Here is a 17821-nt window from a genome sequence, read left to right on the forward strand (position 1 = left end):
GTCAAATGTGATATTAAAACAGCTCCCAGAAAGCAAATATTTGAATAGATCTTGTTCTCCCAATGTTAAATGACAGAATATTAAAACTGGTGATTTCAATCCCATGCAAGGACAGAACAAATAGAATATAGAGGAATTTGACATTAACTTTTCGCTCTAGATATTCTTAAATATGTATTATTCCATATTCCACTAACTACATAAGACTTCTCACAAAACCCAGTAGCACAAAACACAGGAACTATTCAGAATCATCAATTTTGTAAGTGGATTTTATAAACATGTAACACTTAATTATGAAGACTTTTGTTTGTTATGGTAGAATTTAGGAGGGATCCTTTCTATGTTTTTTGGTACCCATTAACCACCCTCACCTCCCCCACAACCCCCACTACCCTTCCCAGCCTCTGATAAACATCCTTCTACTCTCTCTGTCCATGAGTTCAATTGATTTTATTGGCTATCTACCCACAAAGATTTTTAACATTTATAATAATTAAAAAATATACATATATATAAAGAATTTAGGAGGGATCCTGTGGGTTGAGATAATTTGTTCGGTCCTTAAGCCAAAATCATCAAACAAAATACAAACTTCTTTACCACATACACACACACACACACACACACACACACACACACACTCTGTCTCTCTCTCTCTCTCTTTCAGAAATGGAAAAGTTCAATATCACTCTATTATTGCCTTTAGGGCTGGCACAAAAACATTGTAGTGGGTGCTGCCTGTGCCACCTGTTAACGAGGATAATGGTAATTGCATCTCTCTACTGTAAGCACCTTTAAATGAAAAGTATGACTTAACGTTTAACTTCTCCTCTCTCAAAGCTTTATTAGGTATCAAGCCTAGCTGCTCAGCCTCTGATCATAGAAAGATTGCCAAAAGAGTTGACCTTGGTGGATGCCCCTCTCCCTTCACTGCCATGGGACTTACCCCCACGGACAGATCTCAGCACACTTCACACTTCACAGGAAAGCCACAAAAACAATCATCAGCTCATAAATGCAGTTTTCAAATACACACATAAAGCCTCACTTAGAGAACTGCGAAGTCAAGCAGAACCCAGCACCCAGTCCTTTGCAGTATCCTCTTTGTAATCTGCACATTGGTGGAAACTGCAGGGTAATGGCACCGTCAGAAACACAGAATGGCAAGGGCAATGGAACACAATACAGGCGGCCAACCGCATTCCAAATATTACCCATGACTGAGCTTCACTGCCACAAATATATTTTGTGTGTTACACTCAGAAGACACTTCTATGAAAATCATGTTTTGTTTCTCTGGATATGTATTAGCACAATATATTTGGCCATTTTTAGGACCCAAATAATATGTAGATTTGTGGGATTCGTGGCTTAGAGATAGCTGTACATATTTTTAACAAAAGACCTTTAATTATGGCAGACCATCGCTGCCTCTCCAGTGGGGTAAAACATTCCAGACCTGGCCATTATTACTGCCATATATCCATGACTGTTTACGGGTCTTCACTGTTTGCCGAACACTGTGCACAAGACTGGAAATTCAAAGAGGTTTTAGATATAGGCTTCCTTGAAAAGATAATTTAAACAACATGTCTCATTATGTACCATTAAGAAACAAACAAAAGCTCTTCAAAAAGAGGCACAATTTTTCCTTTTAGAGGTTAGCAAGTCCTGAATCAGCCCCAACAGCCTCTCACTGCTTGAGGCTTTCTTTCCTTGGCTTTGAGGCCATATCTCCTGCCTTCTGTGGAAATGCTTGGAGCATGGAGATAATCATTTTACAATTCTCTCCACAGTAAAACACATCACAGCTTCCTCTACCTGTGGATACTTTCCCCTTAGTCCCCTAGTGGGTGACACAGGTTTTGGTTTGCCTGGGACAGATATAGTCTTTGGTTGTTTCTAGGTTGATTATTAATAGCATTATCACCCTTTACTCCAAAGGTAACTTAAGGGTAATAATGCCATTGGTTCAGCATTTGGATCAGATAATAAGTTATACGGCCAACTCCCTAAATAAATAGTTTGTTGGTTTGCAAAAACATTGTGGAATGTGTGCTACTACTCCAGTGATGAATGGTGCCTCAGTGGTACCCTGTGTCCACTCCTCCAATGATGAATGTTGCCTCAGAAGTACCCCGTGTCCACTCCTCCGATGATGAATAGTGCCTCAATAGTACCCTGTGTCCACTCCTCCAATGATGAATGATGCCTGAATGGTACCCCGTGTCCACTGCTCCAATGATGAATGGTGCCTCAATAGTACCCTGTGTCCACTCCTCCAATGATGAATGGTGCCTCAACAGTACCCCGTGTCCACTCCTCCAACGATGAATGGTGCCTCAACAGTACCCCGTGTCCACTGCTCCAATGATGAATGGTGCCTCAACAGTACCCCGTGTCCACTCCTCCAATGATGAATGGTGTCTCAACAGTACCCCGTGTCCACTCCTCCAATGATGAATGGTGCCTCAACAGTACCCCGTGTCCACCCCCCCAATGATGAATAGTGCCTCAGTAGTACCCCATGTTCACCTGCCGCCCTGTAGTTGCTCACGGTGTCTGAAAAGGAAAGCGTCCTGGGGCAGCACCATGATTTGAGGTCCCAGAGTAGCCCAGTACGACCGCAGAATTGGAATGAAAAGATAAATGACTAGAAATGAGACTGCCGTGGTGGTCTCCTGACATGTCATGAAAGATCAGTAACATGTAAAGGACCATGGAGAAATATCGAAGGATATTATGCTGAAGAATAACATCCTCTGATTTTAACTTTGCTATCAACGCTGTTGAAATACAGGTGAGTGTATCTTGTGGCAGGAAATTTCATGAGCTGTCTTTTACCACATGGTACATGTTTGAGCAATAAGTATCAATATTTCAAATGTGCAACAACATTACCATAAATCCAGTTCAAAGAATTTGTCCTATGGAAATAACTGCCATCGGTGTGAACGTGAACATAGCCATGGAATGACTGTTTGTGATTTGAAAGACTAGGCATGGTCTGAACAGGAGTTTAAAGGAGTAAGCTGATGGGAAGAAATACTAAGTAGCCATTACAAATAATAAAGTGCATCTGGGAATATATGCAATATATTGTAAAGTGGCAAAGCAATCTGTAAATGTGTGGAACATCATCTAAAATTTAAAGACACCGTTAAGAAGAACAACAAGGAGGAGAAGGAAGAGGAAAAATGGAAGATGATAAAGGAAAAGAATTGGGTTTTTGTGCTTACAAACACAGAGATACAAGTCTTAAAAATAGGTACCCACAATTATAATCACTGATTACCATGAGATTAAAGCATTTCAAGATCTTCACTTTTTGCTTGGTATTTGACTATATTATATCATGTTTAAAATAACGATCACATATTGATTTTATTTTATACATATATCTACATTTTTGGAAAGTACATTTCAGATTTATTGTGGAAGATAAATTAGAAAATGGAGAGTGAGGAGAGACAAACAGCTATGAGGGATTAAAACAAAACACATGGCAAGACTACTAAGAGGCCCCTAGAGTGGACACAGTGAGAATGGAAGAGGGGTTGAAGCCAAAAGATATTAAAGAGGTGAAGGAATTATTGCTCAGCTGGAGGGGACAGAGGAGGAAAGCCGTGCAGAATGAAGGTGGGTTTTCTGGATTTCCTAACAAGATGAGTGACCAGGGTAAGGGATTTAGTGTGGGGGCAAATTGGTGAATGAGAGACAACTGAGTTTTTCTGGATCTGTTCACTAGAAAAGACACCCAGAGATTCCAGGACCCATTTGAACTTGTAGTGCTGGGTTCAGCAAAGTTGATTACATAACTTATTTCTGTATGGCACAGGAGGAGCCCTTGAGATAATGGGATGCTAAGAAATTCAAGGTCCAAAGAAGAAGTTATATTAATAGAAGGATAATATTAATAGTAGTAATGCTAATTACTTAGAAGCATTTCCACATGCAACATTTCTCTGAGAAACACAGACATGATACCATTAGTGAAGGTACCTATTATTATCATCATCACAGTTACATGGCATACGAGGACATTGAGAGTCAAGAATTTCAGTGTCTTTTCTAAGATGAAATAGCTACAAAATGGGCAAAGTCAAGATGGGAGCCCAGGTCTGTGAACTCCAAACTGATTCTTCTCATGCTGTAATAGTGCCCTAGAAGAAACCTAGATCTCGAAACATGTATTGAGAAAAGGCAGCCCCTCTGCATTCTTAAAGTGAATGGGAGAGGAAGAAGGAATGCAGAGGCTAGAGAAAAAGGGGAATGAGATGGCAGGATGATACAAAAACCTAGATATTTCTACTGTCTTTCACCGTCTTTGTGGCATCCATGAATTTCTCTCATGGTACTTTTTGACGTAAATTAGCGGAATCTAGTTATCACTAGCAGACTTTCAGGAGAACTTTTTTGGCGATATATCGCCTTGATTTGACCTTATCTAGCTAGAGAAGGCAATTTCATTTGTCCTTCTGTAAAACAATGGCTTAGGGTAAAAGGTCTTTTGTAGGACTTCATCACCATTTACTGATTGATTCTTCCGGTTCCTATTTACTTCCATGTTACAGACGCCTCACATTGCATTTAGAATCCAGATTCACAGAGCATCCCAACGGGCAGTGAAAATTACAGTGACCACTCATTGTAACAGCAATAAGACTGCAGGCATTAAACACACACATGAAAAAATGCCCAACATCACTAATCATCAAAGCAATGAACATTAGAACCACAATGAGACGCCACCTCACACCAGTCAGCATGGCTATTATTAAAATGTCAAACAATAATAAATGTTGGCAAGGATGTGGAGAAAGCAAATACTATTGGTAGAAATGTAAATTAGTAAGCCTCTATGGAAAACAGTATGGAGGATTCTCAAAGAACTAAAACTGGAACTCTCACTTCACTCAGCAATCCTACTACTAGGTATCTACTCAAAGGAAAGGAAATCATTCTATGAAAAAGACACCTGCACTTGTATGTTTGTTATACACTATTCGTAATAGCAAAGTCATAGAATCAACCTAGGTGTCCAACAATGGTTGATTAAAGAAAATGTGGCATCTTTACACCATGGATACCACACAGTCATAAAAATCATAATATATTTATTGGCAACATGGATGGAACTGAATGCCATTATCCTAAGTAAAATAATCCAGAAATGGAAAGTCAAACACCACATGCTCTCAATTACAAATGGAAACCAAACAATGGGTACACATGGAGATAAGGATGGCAACAACAGACACTGGTCACTCCGAAAGTGAGGAGAAAGGCAGGAGAGCAAGGATTAAGAACTGCACATTGGGTACCATGCTGATATTCAGGTGATGGGTGTACTACAAGCCCCAACCCCACCACTATGTAGTGTATCCCTGTGACAAAACTGGACATATACCCGCTATAAAAAATTTAACAAGTAAAATTAAAAACAGAAAAAGAAAAAAAGTAGTATCTATAAAGTTAGTCACTGAGGAAGGAGAGGAGATGTATGGCCCTCCAGGAAGGCAGGGGCTAGCATTCACAGATAGAGGAAGACATGCCCAGGGGCTTCTGCAGAAGTGAGGGATGCAGACGATCCCCGGTGAGCTCCGTGTGCCTGTGTGCACTGCAGGGCTTGCCTTATCCGCTACGTCAGAAATTTTGTGAAGGAGGAGCCCTGACTTTACACATCACTACCATCCATCTCATAAAACACTGTCCAGGTTTAGAGTAAAAATTCAGTACCTTCTTACACATGAACATAATCATATGAGGGAAAAGAAAATCCAACCCACAAAGAAGAAAAAATCTACTGTAAATAATACAGTAGTAGGTGAAGAAAGATGGAAAGCGAAATGTTAAAATAATGATGTAGAATAGAGATTTGTATCACACTCGTTAAAGGAAGTCTAGCGGCGTGGAGGCTACAAAACATCAACCGATGAGCGAATTTTAGAATCTGGAAACACTTGGGAACTCTCCTTTCCTACATCTGCATCTTGGTCACTATTGCTAATGGGACACACACACACACACATGCACACACACGTGCACATACACACACTCACAGGCATATGTATGCACACACACACATTAAGGTTGAACACAGATGAATGCCATAGCAATCCAAAATTTATTTTAGACTACTTGGCAAAATCAAAAGTTCCCTTAAAACTTAAAACTCTTAAAACTCTCCCTTAATATGCTTATTTTTTAACTCAGGAAAATTTTATTTCTAGAAATTTTTCTGAAGGCAAATATCCTGGACCTGTGAAAAAATGTATCCACCGGGCATTTAAAGATACTATTATAGTTAATAATGAAAAAAAATCACAAAGACTTATATGTTAAAGAAGTGATTGGTTAAAAATAACAATAATATGGAGAGCGGAGGGTGGGAGGAGGAAGAGGATTGAGAAAAACAACTAATGGGCACTAGACTTAATTCCTGGGTGATGAAATAATCTGTGCAACAAACCCCCATGACATCAGTTCACCTTTGTAACAAACCTGCACATGGACCCCTGAACTTAAAGCTAAAAACAAAAACAAACCATCCATTTAGTAATTATTTTTAATTGCATTCTGTTAGCCCAGAACTGTGTTCACAAGATAATATGAAGTCAAAAAGAAAGTAGAAGCATTTAGAATGTAATGTCATTCTTTGCTAGGCCATGATCTGGGAGGGAGAAGTTATACATGGTTGTAATTTTTCTGCATTTTATAAATATTTTCAAGAATTTATTTCTCCCCCCATTTCATTCTCCTAACGTATGTGGCACCATTTGAATATGTTTTATTTAGTTGGGTTTTTTGTTTATTTTCTAATGTCTTCCTTCTAAAGTGACATCTCTGCACAAACCGGGATGTCAGTGACTTTTCTCACACTCCTTCCCAGTTATCTAAGAGCGTGTAATTTAAACAATTGCTGAATATAAAAGGTTTTGCTTTGTTTTTGTTACTCATATCATAACTGCTGTATTTAAGTAAGACAAATACTAAAAATGAGAAAAATTGTAAAAAAAAATTGAAATGCATAAATAGGTAACATATTAAAAGGTAAAAAAAAAAAGGGGGGGGGACCATATCCAAGACCTGTAAAACGAACTGAGCTCCAAAGAAAATAGGTATTTACACCTCCCTGTATCTTAAACCATATAAATAAACATCTCTTACTCACAGAAAACAAAACAAAAACACAAGTAAAAACATTTTTTAACCTGGCCGGGCACAGTGGCTCATGCTTGTAATCCCAGCACTTTGGGAGGCTGAGGCGGGTGGATCACGAGGTCAGGAGTTCGAGACCAGCCTGGCCAATATAGTGAAACCCTGTTTTTACTAAAAATACAAAAATTAGCTAGGTATGGTGGTAGGCGCCTGTAATCACAGCTACTCGGGAGGCTGAAGCAGGAGAATTTCTTGATCTTGGGAGGCGGAAGTTGCCGTGAGCCAAGATTATGCCATTGCACTCCAGCCTAGGCGACAGAGCTAGACTCCGTCTCAAAAAAACAAAAACAGACAAACAAACAAACACATTTTTAAACTTTTTTTTCATGAATACTAATATTCATTCTTTTGGGTATATTCTGGGTATACAATCATTAAAGCTCTGTCTTTTTAAGCTACTTTTATTTTGATTTATAGTTATATATATTTTGGGGGTACACGTGATATTTTGGTACATGTATATGATGCATAATGACCAAACAGTGTAACTGGGATACTCATCACTTCAAACATGTATCTTTCTTTGTGTTTGGAAGATTAAAATTATTTTCTTCTAGCTATTTTGAAATATATAATAAATTATCATTAACTATAATTTTCCTACTCTACTATTGAATACTAGAATTTTTTCCTTTTCCCTAACTTAAGCAACTTTTATTTAGAAAAAAAAAAAACTGAGTAAATCCTGTAAACTTTTCTCCCAGGATGTTACCCGAATTTTTTGTCTTCCTCAGTGTCCATAAATAACTCCTACACAAGCCTAGACGTTCATTCACTCACACCTGCTAAATAGTTGCAAGTCTATTGTCTACAGCTATGCTGTCACTCTTTATCTCTTTAACACTTTACCTTGTACACTGATGAGGGATTAGTCTTCCTAGAAATGCTGGCTCCACAGTGTATTTGTGCGTGTGTGTGTGTGTGTGTTTGTGTGTGTGTGTGTGTGTGTGTGTGTAATACATGTTTGCAAGCAAATCAAAAGCATGGCCCTTGTTTTCTATTTTATTTCTCAGTTCCAAGAGGAGGCAGTAAAAATAAATCCATTTAGTTCCAAAAGTTAAGAACTGGGGTGTTACAAGAAAATCAGTCCAGCAGAAAGTGGAGAATGTAGGTGCCCTTGTGGCAGAAAAACCAACCAAACAAACAAAAAAACCACAACCGATCTTGAAAAGGGTGATGACAGAGGCGTGAGAGGGAAGTCGTTACCAAAACCAAACTGAGTTTATGAAAAAAACTGCAACTATTAAGCAGCAGTAATGGGGAAGGCATTGACAATGAAATAGCTGGCACACAGAGACAAATATGTTGGAGAGTTGACAAGGACACAATAATGAATCAACGCCATAAGATTAATGATGAATAGCTAAGGAATGCTGGGCTTCATACCTAGGTGATGGGAAGATCTGTGCAGCAAACCACCATGGCACATATTTACCTGTGTAACAAACCTGCACATCCCGCACATGGACCCCTGAACTTAAAATATATGTTGAAAAAAAAAATAAAGACTCCACTTAACTCTGTAGCGCAAGATAGCAAAAAAAAAAAAAAAAAAAAAAAAAAAAAAAAAAAAAAGAGAGAGAGAGATAAAGAAAGAAAGATACATAGATAGATAGATAGACAGACAGATAGATTAATGATGACAGCCAAGATGAACTAAGGGATCTGTGAAAGCAAGTTGGCCAGGCATCCTCCTTTCCCCAGTGGCATGTGAGAAAAGTGAACAGGGCAGTTAGGCAGAGCCACTGTGTCTTTGCCCTTGGAAAGGTCTGATTGAATAAGGGGGAGGCTCCCTTCGGTGTTATAGGAAAGGGTGGTGTGTCTAATCTCTGCTTCTCCACCAATCCATGAATCCCCTTGTGCAGTAAATAAAATCTATTGAACCATATCTACTCCAATTGCATTTCAAAATGTCTTAAACCAATATATACAACATAGATTTCTATCTTAACCTTCAAATACTTCAAATACAAATGCATGCCTCTTCATCTCTCTAAATTTGTCCCTTCAAGCTCTGTAAAAAATCCATTGAATCGTAAAAGAAGTTAAAGCTCCTTCCTTAAAAACAGATCTGATAAACATATCAGGATTTTCTTGCAAGCATTAAGTTTAAAGCAATTTTTCTTATTTTATTTCTTAGAAGTTGTTCATTAAAAAATGTGTAGTGTAAAAATACAAATTGCTGTGACTAATTACATATCCCTGAGATATCTCTCAAATCTATTGTTTATTTCCTCCCCAAGTGACATGCAGGCAACTTGATTTAGGTTCATATTATCTTTCATAATTAGAATAAGGCTCTGGATTTTCCTGCTTCCAGTTTTGTGCCATCCCTGATGCAGACCAATCTTCCCAATGTACATGCATTCTCATGCCATTCCTTTCATCAATATAATACATTGACACCCCATTTCCTTTGAGAATAAAACTTAAACTCTTTGCCTGTCATGCAGGGCCCTGTTTATATCTTTCTGACCCTAGTCATTTAAAATAAACAGAAGGAGAATGAGAAGAAGAAGGAGGAGGAGAAGGAGAGGGAAAAGATGGAGGAGAGAAAGAGAAGCAGAGGAGGAAAACAACAAAGAGAGGAGGAAGGAAAGGGGGGAAAGACAAGGAAAAGGAGGAGAGGGAAGAGGAGGGGGATGAGAAAAAGGAGGATGAGGAGGAGGAAGAGTTGAGAAAAAGAATGAAAAGAAGATGGAGGATTCAGTATTTGGCAAATAATATTCTAGGTGCTTTAAATCCATTATACATTCCTCACAACAAAATTTAAAGGTGGATAGAGTTAATACAAAAGGAAATACGAACGGACCCAGGACATACAGCCATCCGTTCACTCTAGGCACCACTGTACCTAGGGACCAGCGTACCACTCCTCCTGCACCTCCACCAGCCCCTCCTGGTGTGCTGTGAATGTGCTCAGCCCCGGTACACCCAACCCACTTCACCTCCCTTGTCCATAGAGGATGTGAAGGTTTATTGAAAAAGAACTTAGATTTTCAAGAAAAAAAAAAAAAAACCATTAAAAAGTGGGCAAAGATGAACAGACACTTTTCAAAAGAATATATACATTCAGCTAAGAAGCATATGAAAAAAAGTCAACATCACCGTTCATTAGAGAAATGGAAATCAAAACCACAATGAGATACCATCTCACACCAGTTGGAATGGCTATTATTAAAAAGTCAAAATTTAACAGATGCTGGTGAGGTTTTGGAGAAAAAGGAACGCTTATACACTGTTGGTGGGAGTGTAAACTAGGTCAACCTTTGTGGAAGGCAGTGTGGTGATTCCTGAGATCTAAAGACAGAAATCCATTTGACTCAGCAATCGCATTACTGGGTACATACCCAAAAGAATATAAATTGTTCTATCATAAAGACACATGCAGGTGTACGTTCATTGCAGCACTATTCACAATAGCAAATACATGGAGTCAACCTAAATGCCCATCGATGGTAGACTGGATAAAGAAAATGTGGTACATGTATACCATGGAATACTATGCAGCCATACAAAAAGAATGAGATTTTGTCCTTTGCAGGGGCATGGATGAAGCCAGTATCCTTAGCAAACTAGTGCAGGAACAGAAAACCAAATACCGCATGTTCTCACTTAAAGGTGGGCACCAAATGATGAGAGCACATGGACGCAAAGAGGAAAACAACAGTCACTAGGAACTACTGGAGGGTGCAGGGTGGCAGGAGGCAGAGGATCAGAAAAAACAACTGTTGGGTACTAAACTTAATACCTGGGTGATGAAATAGTCTGTACAACAAACCACCATGGCACAAGTTTACCTATATAACAAACCTGGACGTGTATCCTTTAACCTAAAATAAAAGTTTGAAAAATAAAATAAAAATAAAAATATACATGAAGACATAAAAAGTAAATAAAGAACAACAAAAGGAAGAAAGGAAGGAAGGGAGGGGAGGGGGAAGGGAATGGGGAAGGAGAAGGTGAAAGGGGAAGGAGAAGGGGAAAGGGGAAGGAGAAGGAGAAGGGGAAAGGGGAAGGAGAAGGGGAAAGGGGAAGGAGAAGGGGAAAAGGGAAGGAGAAGGGGAAAGGGGAAGGAGAAGGGGAAAGGGAAACGGAAAGGGAAAGAGAAGGAAAGGGAAGGGAAGGGAGAAAGAAAATGCCTATAATACCTATCATCTGGTATCAGCTCAAATTCCCAGCCTTATTTACTGACAATATTCCCGAGCAATGCACCTGTACAGAAAGACTGGTTATTTCCCCTCTCCCAATTTCTGGAATGTCCGACCTTCCTCCACATCCTCTGAGATCACTCTGCCCCCTTCCTTCACACCCTCTGCTACTTGCCCTTCTTGAACATCTTCTGCAGATCCATCACTATTTGCTGTATTAAGTGATTCCACTTTCTCCTCATAGAGTTGGACTCCTTATCCTCATCACTCTCCTTCTTCCTTCCACACATCATGACACACATGTGTGGACATCCCCATGGACGCCGGAGATGGAAACCCACCAATGACTGTGCAGGCATCCAGCATTTGTGGGAACTCATCTGATGCCTCAGAAAAGTTGGCACTGACAGAAGCCACTATTAGAATTACATGTGTTTCAGAGTTTTGATTTACTTAATACATTTAAAACTAATTTTATAATTTCCATTATAAATATATAATGAAACAAGCTTATAATGAAATACTTGAAAATTCATACAAAAGTGTTTTTGAGGGTTATAAAGTACTGATATTCACTTCCCCAACAAAACAATGTTCTGGATGTTTGAGTATTTATTTCCCTAATCAAAGTTTCATATATTTTGTTTGACTCATCAGAACACGTGTCAGATCCATGTGTGCTGTTGTCAATGGCAGGATTTCCTTCTTTTTATAGCTGAGTAATATTTCATTGTGCTTGCATACTATGCCTTGAGTCTGTACAGTTTTTATTTGTCAGTTATACATCAATAAAGCTGGAAACAAAGAAAAAGAAAACTAAACAAAGAACAAACTAGTAAGATGTACCAACGTTTTGAGTTTTTTAAATCCTCAAAGAGTTTTTAATGAGCTTTAATAGCAACAAAAGTATTCCACAAGAAGCTCAAATTAGAATCAGTAGCTGAAATTATGTCACTACAGAATGTATTTAAAATGTGTGCGTATATCTATGTATTTATCTATATACGTATTTGAGAGCTATATAACAGAAATTTCTAACTTAGAACACACCCCTCTCATTCCAGCTGATATATTGCATATGTGTATATATAGGTATGTGTGTTTATCTATGCACATACATATGTACATATGTATGCATGCATGCATACATTTATACATAACAGAAGTTAGTAGAAGGCAGGTCTTCCATGATATATTTAATCTTTCCAATGAAGACCCTGGGGATAAACTTCATAAAATCAGTCAGTAGAAGGTAGGTCTTCCGTGATATATTTAAGCTTTCCAATGAAGACCCCAGGGATAAACTTTTGAGAGAATTTTATCTTAATTACTATAACACATATCTCACAATATATATTACTTTCTCAAGAATTCTGATTGCAGGACTCATCAAGAGTTCTGAAAATAGCTGGACTGTCAAATGTGTCTACAATAAAACATATTTATAAATATATTATTATATTACTTTGCATTGACTTTCTACCAGAATACCCTGGAATGAGCTGTTCCAATTGTTTAAAAATCTGCCTCTCCACTAAAGGAATCTTCTTGAGAGACCTTTCATTTTATAACTTCCTGTGTAGAAGATGCTAGTTTCTTCTAATAGTTTTAGATTTTCTAATGATAGATATTTCGTGTTCCTTTTGACATGATATAGCATGATAACATGTCATGTGCATTATTAGGAGAGATGCTAAGATTCCACAAGTAATTATTTTGCATGAGGAGTTTTACATAAATGCTTGCAATAAACTGAACCATGGCAGCACTTGGTTATACAACAGTCAAAGCCAAAATAAGACTAGGAAAGAGTATGAATCAAGAGAGGATTAAATGTTTCAAAAAAAGAGAAGTGTGTATTGACTAATAGATAATTGGCATTGGAAACTTACTTTAGTTTTCTGTCCTACCTTATTTCTTAAAGTTTGCAGACCAGGTCAAACATAAAAACTGAAGTGTGCAAATTCTTCACATCCAAAGTGCTTCATCGATGCTTCTGGCAAGAGTCATTGCCTGGAAACTTTACGTAACTGTTTCTCTTTTCTCTTATGTTCAATACGTAATACACTTTCATCAACGTGCACTTAATTGAGAAACCCACTTACTTGGAATGTCTCCCAAGGAATCAAATTAAGCCTAATTATACTTAATGGCAATGGCTGCTGCTTAATTTGGATGGTAATTCTGCTTAATTGAGATGCCTTCAGGTGTCTAAGTGGTGCTCTGCTAAGAGTATTGGTTGTGCGGGTATGTCAACCTGGAATACCTTGTTTCTTCTCTGAACATTTCTCCGAGATAAATGACAAAGGGCAAATAATTTTCTGAAGCAATATAACACAAAATAACTGAAATTTAATGTGTTAATTATTAAGTCCTCACAATCAAGAAAATATATACAATGTCTGCGTAAGCGTACACAAAGATGACAGAGAAAAAATAAACTTCTAAAAGGAGAGAAGAGAATTGTATAAACCCAAGCTGCCTAAATTCATTACTGGTCATTTTATGTTTTGGACAAGTTTAAAAGTCCACTTTACAAAATCAAAGAACATACATAATGAATTTTAATGGATGTTAGCCATAAAACTAAAGTAAAAGGAAGATAGTGTGATTGGAATCACATCATATGCAAAAGATATACTAGTGTTAATTCCAACCTCCCTCCTTGGTGTCTTGCTTGCCTGGATGTGATGGATACCACTGGTCACCATACACTAACCATCGGCTCCCCTTCCTGGCTTCTAGATATTTCTTTCCTTGGCTCTGTGGGAACTGGACCACAGGCATTTGACTCAATGGGATATGAAGGAAGTTACCAAGACAAATTCTAGGAAATATGTCTTCCATCTCTAGCCAAACATGCCTCATTTTATTAAACATGACCAAATCTGGAACTGAAGCCTCAGGTGGTTGCAGACATCTTGAGAACTGAGGGGAAATATTGTCTCCGCTCTGGAGAGTGGGGGAGGAAAAATGTCAAACACCTGAGCTGCAATGCTATCACGGAGCTACTGAATACAACCTGGAAGCTCCCTGACTCTGTCCTTTGTTATGTAAAATAAGGTATCCCCCAAACTTTCGGTTTTTAGTTGGCTCTTCTGTTACTTACAGCCGAAAATACCCTATTGAGGTAGCAAATAAACTGTTCTTTCATTTATTTATGGTGGAAAGCAAGCAAGCTACTAAAGTGTTCTCACAGTGCAATGGGATGACAAGGAGTTTCACTTTCCCAGATCTTGACTTCCTCTGTGTCAAGTAGTAAAAGGTTTAAACAATAGGAACTCTAAGCTTCTTTTTAGATAGAATTTCAATTATTCTAGTATGTGTAGGAAAATAATAGAAACTAAAATGTGCTATAGGCATATCTTTCATATAGAATAAAAATATTTATGATTATTGATGTGTAATCTGGATTTAAATGAATTTTGAAAGTATTGGAAAGATATTAATAAATTCTTGAAGATTTAGCTTGGTGGCAGCATTTTCCGGTGGAAACTGTGGGTATTCCATTCCAGGGCAAAACACTTCAGTCTTTTAAAACTGAACGGCACTTACAGGTGGAAGATCATGCTTACTACAGTTGAGGCAAAATTTACCTCCAATTGACTTTGAGAGAAAAACAACACCATCAACAAGGCTTTCTTGGACTCTATTCTGCTTTCTGCATGCTGTCATCCTGATTTCTGGTTTCCTCGGCTAACAACACACCTGTGAATCCTAAATGTGCCTCTGCCCATTCCATGGAGTTGGAAGGACAGTAGGCACCTTGCTATCCCTGTGCCTAATACCATACACATCTCCTACGTAAAGAAATTGGTTCCTGAAGGCTGTTCCCTGGTTAAAGGTACGGAGAACATATATTGTTCTGAACTGGAAAGATTTTGAGAATGCAGTAGAGGCATTGTTAGTAACTGTTCAAGGACAGCAGAGATTTACCAAGACTCCTCTGCGAAAGTAGCAGGAATGCTCACCTGCCTCGGGTTTGACTCTCATCCACGGTGTCATCTCTCTCTCTCCTGTTTCCCACACCCACAGCACCTACTGGAGGCAGCTGCAGGGGGAAGCCTGCAGGGGTGTAAGGTCCAAGAGAATCTGGTGTTCTGCCCTCCCTGTGCTCGGGGGTCTTGTGTTCCTCCCTCCCTGTGCTGGAAGGTCTCCAGTCTTGCTAAGTCTCCATTTGAAACAAGTCTGGGGTAATTTCCCCTGCACCACTCCATGGTGTCTGCTCTGTTTCAGACCTTATCATCTTTCATCTGAAGTACTGTATTAGATTCCAAACTCTGCCTCTCACGTCTCCTTCTAGAAAGCTGTTAGGGTGTACTTCCTTCCTCTCCACCGAAAGGGCTACAGGAAGAAGTGATGCTACTGCATGTTCAACTTCATCTCCTTGTGGATCCCCCTAAAGCCCAGCCTTGCTAAACGGTAGCCCATTCATTTGACTTCAAAAGACGCAAAAGAAGGGGATGGAAAGAAATCCCACCTGTGAGTGGGATACTGAGTCAGTGTCCCTGCAGGCATTTGGCTCCATCCTGCTAGGGATGGCTGCAGAGCTGTGAGAATTCACCTCAGAGTTTTCTGCCTGACCCATTAGAGGGGCGCATTTGAGCACTCCTTCTCCAGCCAGGAAGGGCGGTGGGAGCCCCCTCTCAGTCCAAGTAGGGCTGTGTCAAAAGGAGGAGAGGACTCCTGCAGGCTTTGCAAGCTCTGAGGGCAGAGCCTGGGGCAGAAAGCAGGAGCTTCAGGGAGCAGTTGAGGGAGGGCTGAGGCTCTGCCACTGCGAAGGGGGCTAAGAGCAGGGAGGCGGGCAGGAGAGGGGCTTGGTGTGACCTCATCACAGGCAGCAGACGCAGGGAGCTTCCTGGAGAGCCCCTGATTGCTGTGTTTCTCCTGCCCAGCGTTTCCAATTTTATGTAATCTCCACTTTCATACACTTTTAAAGTTTGTGATAGATCCATGCCATTCTCATAAGACCACCTGGAACATATACAGGTTAACTAAACTATTCCCTTGATTTGATCTAATTAATTCCTTTTAGCTATATTTTCTTTAAAAAAAAAATCCAAGAAGAGTTCCTCCTGCCTCTCAAATTGCATAAGTAACATAATTCTGTATTTTAAAAATGTCGCAGTCAGATACTTCTGGTCTTGATCACATCTCAATCCCTTTAATATAAAATATTTGCTTTTATTTGAGCCCCTATGGAAATGCATATAATCCATTTATTCTTAATTCAAGTCAACACCTAATATACCCACAAAACAAACTCAATTGTTCAGCTATTTCCTCTGTAAAGTTCTACTATCTAACCTTCAGAACTTTTCTAAATTCTCAATATTGTATGATTTAACTTTCTGGAGACCAAACAGAATATTCTAATTATTTAAAAGTGTGTAAATGCAGAAATTAGTAAACATAATTATCAATAAATTAGTTATATACTATATAATTTTAATTCAGATTGAAATAAAACTCTTCTTTTTGTTAGACAAATTAATGAGATGGCTTAGTAAATAGTTAACAAATTGTTAATAAGTGTTTTTTTCTATTTATCTTATTCTTGTTTCTGTTACACTACCAGTATTAGCAGCTTATAATAGATAATGATATTGCATTTACTTACGCAACATGTGGATTTATCTATTTTTCACAACTACTCTCTAAGGTAAATGCTATTACTATATCTCTTTGCCCAAATTCATGCAACTACTAAGTGGTAGAGCTGGTTTCTAAAGTGATGATTGCAAGTACTGAAAAATAATAGTTTCTTGGTAAAAAACTGAATAACAAACCATTGACTAGCATATAGAAAAAACAAGGTTTGTACCACTATAGTTGATGTCTCAGGGTACAACACAGCTCTAGCATACTGAGAAATACCAGAATCAAACTTGGAGGCTTTTGTCAAAGCAAAGACAGCCCAGAAATTCCTCAGTGTTTCAGAAAGCCTGCAACACCCTGGAGTTTTACCCAGCTCTGCTCATTAAAGCTGGAATTTTTACATAAATAATAACTGAGATTTTATAACTAAAATAAGCCAACCAAAACCAAAGGCATCTGTGATGAACACTTTACTGAATCTAAAATCAGAACATTTCTCTTTTAGAACTGGGAACTCAACAGCTTTGAGCGGAAACTATATAAATAAGATGGATATTTTAATAAAATGTAAAAATGAAGAGATGATCATTTAGACACAGAACTGTTGGTAATAACTCAATAATTGGTAAATAGTGGGGTTCAGTAAATTTAATATTATTATAAATATAATTATTTTAATATTACATAATTTAAGTGAAATCCATACCTATAAAAGTTTCCTGACAGTTTTTTTTAAGTCAAATCAATATGAAGATGTCTACCTTATTTTTCTTCCCACTGGCAAGCATCTATATTGAACTTAAAAGGAGTTAAAAAAATTCATTTGATAGCCAATGAAACGTGATTAT

General features: G+C 38.4%; 1 protein-coding gene across 1 annotated transcript in view; it reads right to left on the reverse strand.

Annotated features, from left to right (window-relative positions):
* The window catches only part of CSMD1 (CUB and Sushi multiple domains 1), a 2090911-nt gene that overhangs the window by 644652 nt on the left and 1428438 nt on the right, over positions 1–17821 (reverse strand). The gene's annotated exons all lie outside the window — the stretch shown is intronic.

The sequence above is a fragment of the Pongo pygmaeus genome, chromosome 7 (genome assembly GCF_028885625.2).
Source record: "Pongo pygmaeus isolate AG05252 chromosome 7, NHGRI_mPonPyg2-v2.0_pri, whole genome shotgun sequence".
NCBI lineage: Eukaryota > Metazoa > Chordata > Mammalia > Primates > Hominidae > Pongo > Pongo pygmaeus.